Source organism: Puntigrus tetrazona, chromosome 20 (genome assembly GCF_018831695.1).
Source record: "Puntigrus tetrazona isolate hp1 chromosome 20, ASM1883169v1, whole genome shotgun sequence".
Classification (NCBI taxonomy): Eukaryota; Metazoa; Chordata; class Actinopteri; order Cypriniformes; family Cyprinidae; genus Puntigrus; species Puntigrus tetrazona.
The window spans coordinates 2,242,411-2,256,537 of record NC_056718.1 but is presented as its reverse complement, the minus strand read 5'-3'; the positions used below and the strand labels follow the sequence as shown (position 1 = coordinate 2,256,537).

The following is a 14,127-nucleotide window of genomic DNA, read 5'->3' as shown; positions in this document are numbered from 1 at the left end:
AGCTCCCAAAGCAGCTCGTTGGACAGACTGATGAATCACGTGACTGAAAAGGAAGACGAACGTCCCTTAAGCAAAACATGCTTTAGTGTTAAGAAGAGTTTTAAAGACTCACAATTCTGAAATAATGGTAACCTTTTTTTTTTAATTGGCCGGGAATCGGTAACGGGTTCCCGTGTGGCAGGCGAGAATTCTTCCAGTCTCTATCAGGAAGGTATTATTGACCAATGTTAAATTAAAAAAAAAAACAATGACATTCGCAGGTATTTTATGAGTAGAACTTAATTTCAGGTTCAATTTTAAGGAGAGCTAAACCAGGTTGTGTTCTCGTCCGCCACTGCATAGGCAATGGTTTTGCCAGCATTGGCCGGGAATCGAACCCGGGTCTCCCGCGTGGCAGGCGAGAATTCTACCACTGAACCACCAAGGACCGCCACGTGGGCGGGGTGTGCCATTGTGCTAGAGTCAAACCCCTGAAAGACACTCCGTTCAGTCTGTGTATTTTGGGAAGCGAAACCCCGCTGGAGAACAGCATGCTCATTTACCAGTGAACCATGGTTTGTCGTTGTTATAAGTTAAATAAGTCCTGGTAGGAATGTATATTTCCTCACAGAAACTGATATATGATGTTACCGCTTCTGTGGCAGCAGCTTCAAAGACAGTCCCAAAGGTGAGAGAGAAACAGGTTTGTAAGTTTGTCTCTGTTTCTGTTAGACCATTGTTTTACAATCCTAAGCACAGGTATAGCTGTTTTCAGCTCTTATCTGTAGGTCGTTATGAGAGGAACCAAGCAGTAAACAGGAGCTCCCAAAGCAGCTAATTGACAGACTGATGAGTCACGTGACTGAAAAGGAAGAGAGAAGTCCCTTTAGCAAAACATGCTTTAGCGTTAAGAAGAGTTTTAAAGACTAATAATTCTGAAAAAGGAAACCTCATTTCAGAGAACAGCACGCTCATTTACCAGTGAACCATGGTTTGTCGTTGTTATAAGTTAAATAAGTCCTGGTAGGAATGCATATGTCCTCACAGAAACTGATTATATGATGTTACCGCTTCTGTGGCAGCAGCTTCAAAGACAGTCCCAAAGGTGAGAGAGAAACAGGTTTGTAAGGTTGTCTCTGTTTCGTTAGTCCATTGTTTTACAATCCTAAGCACAGGTATAGCTGTTTTCAGCTCTTATCTGTAGGTCGTTATGAGATGGACCAAGCAGTAAACAGGAGCTCCCAAAGCAGCTCGTTGACAGACTGATGAATCACGTGACTGAAAAGGAAGACGAAAGTTCCTTACAAAACATGCTTTAGTGTTAAGAAGAGTTTTAAAGACTCACAATTCTGAAATAATGGTAACCTTTTTTTTTTTAATTGGCCGGAATCGTAACGGGTTTCCCGTGTGGCAGGCGAGAATTCTTCCAGTCTCTATCAGGAAGGTATTATTGACCAATGTTAAATTAAAAAAAAAAAAAAATGACATTCGCAGGTATTTTATGAGTAGAACTTAATTTCAGGTTCAATTTTAAGGACAGCTAAACCAGGTTGTGTTCTCGTCCGCCACTGCATAGGCAATGGTTCTGCCAGCATTGGCCGAATCGAACCCGGTCTCCCGCGTGGCAGGCGAGAATTTCTACCACTGAACCACCAAGGACCGCCACGTGGGGGGTGTGCCATTGTGCTAGAGTCAAACTCCTGAAAGACACTCCGCTCAGTCTGTGTATTTTGGGAAGCGAACCCCGCTGGAGAACAGCACGCTCATTTACCAGTGAACCATGGTTTGTCGTTGTTATAAGTTAAATAAGTCCTGGTAGGAATGCATATTTCCTCACAGAAACTGATATATGATGTTACCGCTTTCTGTGGCAGCAGCTTCAAAGACAGTCCCAAAGGTGAGAGAGAAACAGGTTTGTAAGTTTGTCTCTGTTTCTGTTAGACCATTGTTTTACAATCCTAAGCACAGGTATAGCTGTTTTCAGCTCTTATCTGTAGGTCGTTATGAGAGGAACCAAGCAGTAAACAGGAGCTCCCAAAGCAGCTAATTGACAGACTGATGAGTCACGTGACCGAAAAGGAAGAGAGAAGTCCCTTTAGCAAAACATGCTTTAGCGCTAAGAAGAGTTTTAAAGACTAATAATTCTGAAAAAGGAAACCTCATTTCAGAGAACAGCACGCTCATTTACCAGTGAACCATGGTTTGTCGTTGTTATAAGTTAAATAAGTCCTGGTAGGAATGCATATGTCCTCACAGAAACTGATTATATGATGTTACCGCTTTCTGTGGCAGCAGCTTCAAAGACAGTCCCAAAGGTGAGAGAGAAACAGGTTTGTAAGGTTGTCTCTGTTTCTGTTAGTCCATTGTTTTACAATCCTAAGCACAGGTATAGCTGTTTTCAGCTCTTATCTGTAGGTCGTTATGAGATGGACCAAGCAGTAAACAGGAGCTCCCAAAGCAGCTCGTTGGACAGACTGATGAATCACGTGACTGAAAAGGAAGACGAATGTCCCTTAAGCAAAACATGCTTTAGTGTTAAGAAGAGTTTTAAAGACTCACAATTCTGAAATAATGGTAACCTTTTTTTTTTAATTGGCCGGGAATCGGTAACGGGTTTCCCGTGTGGCAGGCGAGAATTCTTCCAGTCTCTATCAGGAAGGTATTATTGACCAATGTTAAATTAAAAAAAAAAACAATGACATTCGCAGGTATTTTATGAGTAGAACTTAATTTCAGGTTCAATTTTAAGGACAGCTAAACCAGGTTGTGTTCTCGTCCGCCACTGCATAGGCAATGGTTCTGCCAGCATTGGCCGGGAATCGAACCCGGTCTCCCGCGTGGCAGGCGAGAATTCTACCACTGAACCACCAAGGACCGCCACGTGGGCGGGGTGTGCCATTGTGCTAGAGTCAAACCCCTGAAAGACACTCCGTTCAGTCTGTGTATTTTGGGAAGCGAACCCCGTTGGAGAACAGCATGCTCATTTACCAGTGAACCATGGTTTGTCGTTGTTATAAGTTAAATAAGTCCTGGTAGGAATGCATATTTCCTCACAGAAACTGATATATGATGTTACCGCTTCTGTGGCAGCAGCTTCAAAGACAGTCCCAAAGGTGAGAGAGAAACAGGTTTGTAAGTTTGTCTCTGTTTCATTAGACCATTGTTTTACAATCCTAAGCACAGGTATAGCTGTTTTCAGCTCTTATCTGTAGGTCGTTATGAGAGGAACCAAGCAGTAAACAGGAGCTCCCAAAGCAGCTAATTGACAGACTGATGAGTCACGTGACCGAAAAGGAAGAGAGAAGTCCCTTTAGCAAAACATGCTTTAGCGTTAAGAAGAGTTTTAAAGACTAATAATTCTGAAAAAGGAAACCTCATTTCAGAGAACAGCACGCTCATTTACCAGTGAACCATGGTTTGTCGTTGTTATAAGTTAAATAAGTCCTGGTAGGAATGCATATGTCCTCACAGAAACTGATTATATGATGTTACCGCTTCTGTGGCAGCAGCTTCAAAGACAGTCCCAAAGGTGAGAGAGAAACAGGTTTGTAAGGTTGTCTCTGTTTCGTTAGTCCATTGTTTTACAATCCTAAGCACAGGTATAGCTGTTTTCAGCTCTTATCTGTAGGTCGTTATGAGATGGACCAAGCAGTAAACAGGAGCTCCCAAAGCAGCTCGTTGGACAGACTGATGAATCACGTGACTGAAAAGGAAGACGAAAGTCCCTTACAAAACATGCTTTAGTGTTAAGAAGAGTTTTAAAGACTCACAATTCTGAAATAATGGTAACCTTTTTTTTTTAATTGGCCGAATCGGTAACGGGTTTCCCAGTGGCAGGCGAGAATTCTTCCAGTCTCTATCAGGAAGGTATTATTGACCAATGTTAAATTAAAAAAACAAATGACATTCGCAGGTATTTTATGAGTAGAACTTAATTTCAGGTTCAATTTTAAGGAGAGCTAAACCAGGTTGTGTTCTCGTCCCCACTGCATAGGCAATGGTTCTGCCAGCATTGGCCGAATCGAACCCGGTCTCCCGCTGGCAGGCGAGAATTCTACCACTGAACCACCAAGGACCGCCACGTGGGCGGGGTGTGCCATTGTGCTAGAGTCAAACCCTGAAAGACACTCCGCTCAGTCTGTGTATTTTGGGAAGCGAACCCCGCTTGGAGAACAGCATGCTCATTTACCAGTGAACCATGGTTTGTCGTTGTTATAAGTTAAATAAGTCCTGGTAGGAATGCATATTTCCTCACAGAAACTGATATATGATGTTACCGCTTTCTGTGGCAGCAGCTTCAAAGACAGTCCCAAAGGTGAGAGAGAAACAGGTTTGTAAGTTTGTCTCTGTTTCATAGAGACCATTGTTTTACAATCCTAAGCACAGGTATAGCTGTTTTCAGCTCTTATCTGTAGGTCGTTATGAGAGGAACCAAGCAGTAAACAGGAGCTCCCAAAGCAGCTAATTGACAGACTGATGAGTCACGTGACCGAAAAGGAAGAGAGAAGTCCCTTTAGCAAAACATGCTTTAGCGTTAAGAAGAGTTTTAAAGACTAATAATTCTGAAAAAGGAAACCTCATTTCAGAGAACAGCACGCTCATTTACCAGTGAACCATGGTTTGTCGTTGTTATAAGTTAAATAAGTCCTGGTAGGAATGTATATGTCCCTCACAGAAACTGATTATATGATGTTACCGCTTCTGTGGCAGCAGCTTCAAAGACAGTCCCAAAGGTGAGAGAGAAACAGGTTTGTAAGGTTGTCTCTGTTTCGTTAGTCCATTGTTTTACAATCCTAAGCACAGGTATAGCTGTTTTCAGCTCTTATCTGTAGGTCGTTATGAGATGGACCAAGCAGTAAACAGGAGCTCCCAAAGCAGCTCGTTGGACAGACTGATGAATCACGTGACTGAAAAGGAAGACGAAAGTTCCTTAAGCAAAACATGCTTTAGTGTTAAGAAGAGTTTTAAAGACTCACAATTCTGAAATAATGGTAACCTTTTTTTTAATTGGCCGAATCGTAACGGGTTCCCGTGGGCAGGCGCAGAATTCTTCCAGTCTCTATCAGGAAGGTATTATTGACCAATGTTAAATTAAAAAAAAAAAACAATGACATTCGCAGGTATTTTATGAGTAGAACTTAATTTCAGGTTCAATTTTAAGGAGAGCTAAACCAGGTTGTGTTCTCGTCCGCCACTGCATAGGCAATGGTTTTGCCAGCATTGGCCGAATCGAACCCGGTCTCCCGCGGCAGGCGAGAATTCTACCACTGAACCACCAAGGACCGCCACGTGGGCGGGGTGTGCCATTGTGCTAGAGTCAAACTCTGAAAGACACTCCGCTCAGTCTGTGTATTTTGGGAAGCGAACCCTGCTGGAGAACAGCACGCTCATTTACCAGTGAACCATGGTTTGTCGTTGTTATAAGTTAAATAAGTCCTGGTAGGAATGCATATTTCCTCACAGAAACTGATATATGATGTTACCGTTTCTGTGGCAGCAGCTTCAAAGACAGTCCCAAAGGTGAGAGAGAAACAGGTTTGTAAGTTTGTCTCTGTTTCGTTAGACCATTGTTTTACAATCCTAAGCACAGGTATAGCTGTTTTCAGCTCTTATCTGTAGGTCGTTATGAGAGGAACCAAGCAGTAAACAGGAGCTCCCAAAGCAGCTAATTGACAGACTGATGAGTCACGTGACCGAAAAGGAAGAGAGAAGTCCCTTTAGCAAAACATGCTTTAGCGTTAAGAAGAGTTTTAAAGACTAATAATTCTGAAAAAAAGGAAACCTCATTTCAGAGAACAGCACGCTCATTTACCAGTGAACCATGGTTTGTCGTTGTTATAAGTTAAATAAGTCCTGGTAGGAATGCATATGTCTTCACAGAAACTGATATATATGATGTTACCGCTTTCTGTGGCAGCAGCTTCAAAGACAGTCCCAAAGGTGAGAGAGAAACAGGTTTGTAAGGTTGTCTCTGTTTCGTTAGTCCATTGTTTTACAATCCTAAGCACAGGTATAGCTGTTTTCAGCTCTTATCTGTAGGTCGTTATGAGATGGACCAAGCAGTAAACAGGAGCTCCCAAAGCAGCTCGTTGGACAGACTGATGAATCACGTGACTGAAAAGGAAGACGAAAGTTCCTTAAGCAAAACATGCTATGCTTTAGTGTTAAGAAGAGTTTTAAAGACTCACAATTCTGAAATAATGGTAACCTTTTTTTTTTAATTGGCCGAATCGGTAACGGGTTTCCCAGTGGCAGGCAGAATTCTTCCAGTCTCTATCAGGAAGGTATTATTGACCAATGTTAAATTAAAAAAACAATGACATTCGCAGGTATTTTATGAGTAGAACTTAATTTCAGGTTCAATTTTAAGGACAGCTTTAACCAGGTTGTGTTCTCGCAGCCGCCACTGCATAGGCAATGGTTCTGCCAGCATTGGCCGAATCGAACCCGGTCTCCCTGCGTGGCAGGCGAGAATTCTACCACTGAACCACCAAGGATAGCTGTTTTCAGCTCTTACGTAGGTCGTTATGAGAGGAACCAAGCATTGTGCTAGAGTCAAACCCTGAAAGACACCCTTTAGCAAAACAGTTTGTGTATTTTGGACTAAGCTGAAAAAGGAAACCTCATTTCAGAGAACAGCACGCTCATTTACCAGTGAACCATGGTTTGTCGTTGTTATAAGTTAAATAAGTCCTGGTAGGAATGCATATTTCCTCACAGAAACTGATATATGATGTTACCGCTTTCTGTGGCAGCAGCTTCAAAGACAGTCCCAAAGGTGAGAGAGAAACAGGTTTGTAAGGTTGTCTCTGTTTCTGTTAGTCCATTGTTTTACAATCCTAAGCACAGGTATAGCTGTTTTCAGCTCTTATCTGTAGGTCGTTATGAGAGGGACCAAGCAGTAAACAGGAGCTCCCAAAGCAGCTCGTTGACAGACTGATGAATCACGTGACTGAAAAGGAAGACGAACGTCCCTTTAGCAAAACATGCTTTAGTGTTAAGAAGAGTTTTAAAGACTCACAATTCTGAAATAATGGTAACCTTTTTTTTTTAATTGGCCGAATCGGTAACGGGTTTCCCCAGTGGGCAGGCGAGAATTCTTCCAGTCTCTATCAGGAAGGTATTATTGACCAATGTTAAATTAAAAAAACAATGACATTCGCAGGTATTTTATGAGTAGAACTTAATTTCAGGTTCAATTTTAAGGACAGCTAAACCAGGTTGTGTTCTCGTCCGCCACTGCATAGGCAATGGTTCTGCCAGCATTGGCCGAATCGAACCCGGTCTCCCGCGTGGCAGGCGAGAATTCTACCACTGAACCACCAAGGACCGCCACGTGGGCGGGTGTGCCATTGTGCTAGAGTCAAACTCCTGAAAGACACTCCGCTCAGTCTGTGTATTTTGGGAAGCTTAACCCGCTGGAGAACAGCACGCTCATTTACCAGTGAACCATGGTTTGTCGTTGTTATAAGTTAAATAAGTCCTGGTAGGAATGCATATTTCCTCACAGAAACTGATATATGATGTTACCGCTTTCTGTGGCAGCAGCTTCAAAGACAGTCCCAAAGGTGAGAGAGAAACAGGTTTGTAAGTTTGTCTCTGTTTCTGTTAGACCATTGTTTTACAATCCTAAGCACAGGTATAGCTGTTTTCAGCTCTTATCTGTAGGTCGTTATGAGAGGAACCAAGCAGTAAACAGGAGCTCCCAAAGCAGCTAATTGACAGACTGATGAGTCACGTGACCGAAAAGGAAGAGAGAAGTCCCTTTAGCAAAACATGCTTTAGCGTTAAGAAGAGTTTTAAAGACTAATAATTCTGAAAAAGGAAACCTCATTTCAGAGAACAGCACGCTCATTTACCAGTGAACCATGGTTTGTCGTTGTTATAAGTTAAATAAGTCCTGGTAGGAATGCATATGTCCTCACAGAAACTGATTATATGATGTTACCGCTTCTGTGGCAGCAGCTTCAAAGACAGTCCCAAAGGTGAGAGAGAAACAGGTTTGTAAGGTTGTCTCTGTTTCGTTAGTCCATTGTTTTACAATCCTAAGCACAGGTATAGCTGTTTTCAGCTCTTATCTGTAGGTCGTTATGAGATGGACCAAGCAGTAAACAGGAGCTCCCAAAGCAGCTCGTTGGACAGACTGATGAATCACGTGACTGAAAAGGAAGACGAAAGTCCCTTAGCAAAACATGCTTTAGTGTTAAGAAGAGTTTTAAAGACTCACAATTCTGAAATAATGGTAACCTTTTTTTTTTAATTGGCCGAATCGGTAACGGGTTTCCCGTGGTGGCAGGCGAGAATTCTTCCAGTCTCTATCAGGAAGGTATTATTGACCAATGTTAAATTAAAAAAAAAAATGACATTCGCAGCTATTTTATGAGTAGAACTTAATTTCAGGTTCAATTTTAAGGACAGCTAAACCAGGTTGTGTTCTCGTCCGCCACTGCATAGGCAATGGTTTTGCCAGCATTGGCCGAATCGAACCCGGTCTCCCGCGTGGCAGGCGAGAATTCTACCACTGAACCACCAAGGACCGCCACGTGGGCGGGTGTGCCATTGTGCTAGAGTCAAACCCCTGAAAGACACTCCGCTCAGTCTGTGTATTTTGGGAAGCGAACCCTGCTGGAGAACAGCATGCTCATTTACCAGTGAACCATGGTTTGTCGTTGTTATAAGTTAAATAAGTCCTGGTAGGAATGTGATATTTCCTCACAGAAACTGATATATGATGTTACCGTTTCTGTGGCAGCAGCTTCAAAGACAGTCCCAAAGGTGAGAGAGAAACAGGTTTGTAAGTTTGTCTCTGTTTCATTAGACCATTGTTTTACAATCCTAAGCACAGGTATAGCTGTTTTCAGCTCTTATCTGTAGGTCGTTATGAGAGGAACCAAGCAGTAAACAGGAGCTCCCAAAGCAGCTAATTGACAGACTGATGAGTCACGTGACCGAAAAGGAAGAGAGAAGTCCCTTTAGCAAAACATGCTTTAGCGTTAAGAAGAGTTTTAAAGACTAATAATTCTGAAAAAAGGAAACCTCATTTCAGAGAACAGCACGCTCATTTACCAGTGAACCATGGTTTGTCGTTGTTATAAGTTAAATAAGTCCTGGTAGGAATGCATATGTCCTCACAGAAACTGATTATATGATGTTACCGCTTCTGTGGCAGCAGCTTCAAAGACAGTCCCAAAGGTGAGAGAGAAACAGGTTTGTAAGGTTGTCTCTGTTTCGTTAGTCCATTGTTTTACAATCCTAAGCACAGGTATAGCTGTTTTCAGCTCTTATCTGTAGGTCGTTATGAGATGGACCAAGCAGTAAACAGGAGCTCCCAAAGCAGCTCGTTGGACAGACTGATGAATCACGTGACTGAAAAGGAAGACGAACGTCCCTTAAGCAAAACATGCTTTAGTGTTAAGAAGAGTTTTAAAGACTCACAATTCTGAAATAATGGTAACCTTTTTTTTTGGTTGGCCGAATCGTAACGGGTTTCCCGTGGTGGCAGGCGAGAATTCTTCCAGTCTCTATCAGGAAGGTATTATTGACCAATGTTAAATTAAAAAAAAAAATGACATTCGCAGGTATTTTATGAGTAGAACTTAATTTCAGGTTCAATTTTAAGGAGAGCTAAACCAGGTTGTGTTCTCGTCGCCACTGCATAGGCAATGGTTCTGCCAGCATTGGCCGAATCGAACCCGGTCTCCCGCGTGGCAGGCGAGAATTCTACCACTGAACCACCAAGGACCGCCACGTGGGCGGGGTGTGCCATTGTGCTAGAGTCAAACTCCTGAAAGACACTCCGTTCAGTCTGTGTATTTTGGGAAGCGAACCCCGTTGGAGAACAGCATGCTCATTTACCAGTGAACCATGGTTTGTCGTTGTTATAAGTTAAATAAGTCCTGGTAGGAATGCATATTTCCTCACAGAAACTGATATATGATGTTACCGCTTCTGTGGCAGCAGCTTCAAAGACAGTCCCAAAGGTGAGAGAGAAACAGGTTTGTAAGTTTGTCTCTGTTTCTGTTAGACCATTGTTTTACAATCCTAAGCACAGGTATAGCTGTTTTCAGCTCTTATCTGTAGGTCGTTATGAGAGGAAACCAAGCAGTAAACAGGAGCTCCCAAAGCAGCTAATTGACAGACTGATGAGTCACGTGACCGAAAAGGAAGAGAGAAGTCCCTTTAGCAAAAACATGCTTTAGCGTTAAGAAGAGTTTTAAAGACTAATAATTCTGAAAAAAGGAAACCTCATTTCAGAGAACAGCACGCTCATTTACCAGTGAACCATGGTTTGTCGTTGTTATAAGTTAAATAAGTCCTGGTAGGAATGCATATGTCCTCACAGAAACTGATTATATGATGTTACCGTTTCTGTGGCAGCAGCTTCAAAGACAGTCCCAAAGGTGAGAGAGAAACAGGTTTGTAAGGTTGTCTCTGTTTTCATTAGTCCATTGTTTTACAATCCTAAGCACAGGTATAGCTGTTTTCAGCTCTTATCTGTAGGTCGTTATGAGATGGACCAAGTAGTAAACAGGAGCTCCCAAAGCAGCTCGTTGGACAGACTGATGAATCACGTGACTGAAAAGGAAGACGAAAGTTCCTTAAGCAAAACATGCTTTAGTGTTAAGAAGAGTTTTAAAGACTCACAATTCTGAAATAATGGTAACCTTTTTTTTTTAATTGGCCGAATCGTAACGGTTTCCGTGTGGCAGGCGAGAATTCTTCCAGTCTCTATCAGGAAGGTATTATTGACCAATGTTAAATTAAAAAAAAACAATGACATTCGCAGGTATTTTATGAGTAGAACTTAATTTCAGGTTCAATTTTAAGGAGAGCTAAACCAGGTTGTGTTCTCGCCCGCCACTGCATAGGCAATGGTTCTGCCAGCATTGGCCGAATCGAACCCGGTCTCCCGCGTGGCAGGCGAGAATTCTACCACTGAACCACCAAGGACCGCCACGTGGGCGGGTGTGCCATTGTGCTAGAGTCAAACCCTGAAAGACACCCGCTCAGTCTGTGTATTTTGGGAAGCGAACCTCGTTGGAGAACAGCATGCTCATTTACCAGTGAACCATGGTTTGTCGTTGTTATAAGTTAAATAAGTCCTGGTAGGAATGTATATTTCCTCACAGAAACTGATATATGATGTTACCGCTTCTGTGGCAGCAGCTTCAAAGACAGTCCCAAAGGTGAGAGAGAAACAGGTTTGTAAGTTTGTCTCTGTTTCATTAGACCATTGTTTTACAATCCTAAGCACAGGTATAGCTGTTTTCAGCTCTTATCTGTAGGTCGTTATGAGAGGAACCAAGCAGTAAACAGGAGCTCCCAAAGCAGCTAATTGACAGACTGATGAGTCACGTGACCGAAAAGGAAGAGAGAAGTCCCTTTAGCAAAACATGCTTTAGCGTTAAGAAGAGTTTTAAAGACTAATAATTCTGAAAAAAGGAAACCTCATTTCAGAGAACAGCACGCCATTTACCAGTGAACCATGGTTTGTCGTTGTTATAAGTTAAATAAGTCCTGGTAGGAATGCATATGTCCTCACAGAAACTGATTATATGATGTTACCGCTTCTGTGGCAGCAGCTTCAAAGACAGTCCCAAAGGTGAGAGAGAAACAGGTTTGTAAGGTTGTCTCTGTTTCTGTTAGTCCATTGTTTTACAATCCTAAGCACAGGTATAGCTGTTTTCAGCTCTTATCTGTAGGTCGTTATGAGATGGACCAAGCAGTAAACAGGAGCTCCCAAAGCAGCTCGTTGGACAGACTGATGAATCACGTGACTGAAAAGGAAGACGAACGTCCCTTACAAAACATGCTTTAGTGTTAAGAAGAGTTTTAAAGACTCACAATTCTGAAATAATGGTAACCTTTTTTTTTAATTGGCTGGAATCGTAACGGGTTTCCCGTGTGGCAGGCGCAGAATTCTTCCAGTCTCTATCAGGAAGGTATTATTGACCAATGTTAAATTAAAAAAACAATGACATTCGCAGGTATTTTATGAGTAGAACTTAATTTCAGGTTCAATTTTAAGGAGAGCTAAACCAGGTTGTGTTCTCGTCCGCCACTGCATAGGCAATGGTTCTGCCAGCATTGGCCGAATCGAACCCGGTCTCCCGCGTGGCAGGCGAGAATTCTACCACTGAACCACCAAGGACTGCCACGTGGGGGGGTGTGCCATTGTGCTAGAGAGTCAAACTCCTGAAAGACACTCCGCTCAGTCTGTGTATTTTGGGAAGCGAACCTCGCTGGAGAACAGCATGCTCATTTACCAGTGAACCATGGTTTGTCGTTGTTATAAGTTAAATAAGTCCTGGTAGGAATGCATATTTCCTCACAGAAACTGATATATGATGTTACCGCTTCTGTGGCAGCAGCTTCAAAGACAGTCCCAAAGGTGAGAGAGAAACAGGTTTGTAAGTTTGTCTCTGTTTCTGTTAGACCATTGTTTTACAATCCTAAGCACAGGTATAGCTGTTTTCAGCTCTTATCTGTAGGTCGTTATGAGAGGAACCAAGCAGTAAACAGGAGCTCCCAAAGCAGCTAATTGACAGACTGATGAGTCACGTGACCGAAAAGGAAGAGAGAAGTCCCTTTAGCAAAACATGCTTTAGCGTTAAGAAGAGTTTTAAAGACTAATAATTCTGAAAAAAGGAAACCTCATTTCAGAGAACAGCACGCTCATTTACCAGTGAACCATGGTTTGTCGTTGTTATAAGTTAAATAAGTCCTGGTAGGAATGCATATGTCCTCACAGAAACTGATTATATGATGTTACCGCTTCTGTGGCAGCAGCTTCAAAGACAGTCCCAAAGGTGAGAGAGAAACAGGTTTGTAAGGTTGTCTCTGTTTCATTAGTCCATTGTTTTACAATCCTAAGCACAGGTATAGCTGTTTTCAGCTCTTATCTGTAGGTCGTTATGAGATGGACCAAGCAGTAAACAGGAGCTCCCAAAGCAGCTCGTTGGACAGACTGATGAATCACGTGACTGAAAAGGAAGACGAACGTCCCTTAAGCAAAACATGCTTTAGTGTTAAGAAGAGTTTTAAAGACTCACAATTCTGAAATAATGGTAACCTTTTTTTTTTTTTAATTGGCCGGAATCGTAACGGGTTTCCCGTGTGGCAGGCGAGAATTCTTCCAGTCTCTATCAGGAAGGTATTATTGACCAATGTTAAATTAAAAAAACAATGACATTCGCAGGTATTTTATGAGTAGAACTTAATTTCAGGTTCAATTTTAAGGAGAGCTAAACCAGGTTGTGTTCTCGTCCGCCACTGCATAGGCAATGGTTTTGCCAGCATTGGCCGAATCGAACCCGGTCTCCCGCGTGGCAGGCGAGAATTCTACCACTGAACCACCAAGGACCGCCACGTGGGCGGGTGTGCCATTGTGCTAGAGTCAAACTCCTGAAAGACACTCCGCTCAGTCTGTGTATTTTGGGAAGCGAACCCCGTTGGAGAACAGCATGCTCATTTACCAGTGAACCATGGTTTGTCGTTGTTATAAGTTAAATAAGTCCTGGTAGGAATGTATATTTCCTCACAGAAACTGATATATGATGTTACCGCTTCTGTGGCAGCAGCTTCAAAGACAGTCCCAAAGGTGAGAGAGAAACAGGTTTGTAAGTTTGTCTCTGTTTCTGTTAGACCATTGTTTTACAATCCTAAGCACAGGTATAGCTGTTTTCAGCTCTTATCTGTAGGTCGTTATGAGAGGAACCAAGCAGTAAACAGGAGCTCCCAAAGCAGCTAATTGGACAGACTGATGAGTCACGTGACCGAAAAGGAAGAGAGAAGTCCCTTTAGCAAAACATGCTTTAGCGCTAAGAAGAGTTTTAAAGACTAATAATTCTGAAAAAGGAAACCTCATTTCAGAGAACAGCACGCTCATTTACCAGTGAACCATGGTTTGTCGTTGTTATAAGTTAAATAAGTCCTGGTAGGAATGCATATGTCCTCACAGAAACTGATTATATGATGTTACCGTTTCTGTGGCAGCAGCTTCAAAGACAGTCCCAAAGGTGAGAGAGAACCAGGTTTGTAAGGTTGTCTCTGTTTCGTTTGTCCATTGTTTTACAATCCTAAGCACAGGTATAGCTGTTTTCAGCTCTTATCTGTAGGTCGTTATGAGATGGACCAAGCAGTAAACAG

General features: G+C 42.4%; 2 non-coding genes across 2 annotated transcripts; both read right to left on the bottom strand.

The window, feature by feature from the left end:
• Positions 1-356: 356 nt before the first annotated feature.
• trnag-gcc lies at positions 357-431 on the bottom strand. The gene has a single exon. It is a non-coding gene; the product is annotated as a tRNA-Gly (tRNA).
• A 2,352-nt stretch (positions 432-2,783) lies between these two features.
• Positions 2,784-2,857, bottom strand: trnag-gcc. Its single transcript has one exon. It is a non-coding gene; the product is annotated as a tRNA-Gly (tRNA).
• Between the last annotated feature and the right edge of the window lie 11,270 nt (positions 2,858-14,127).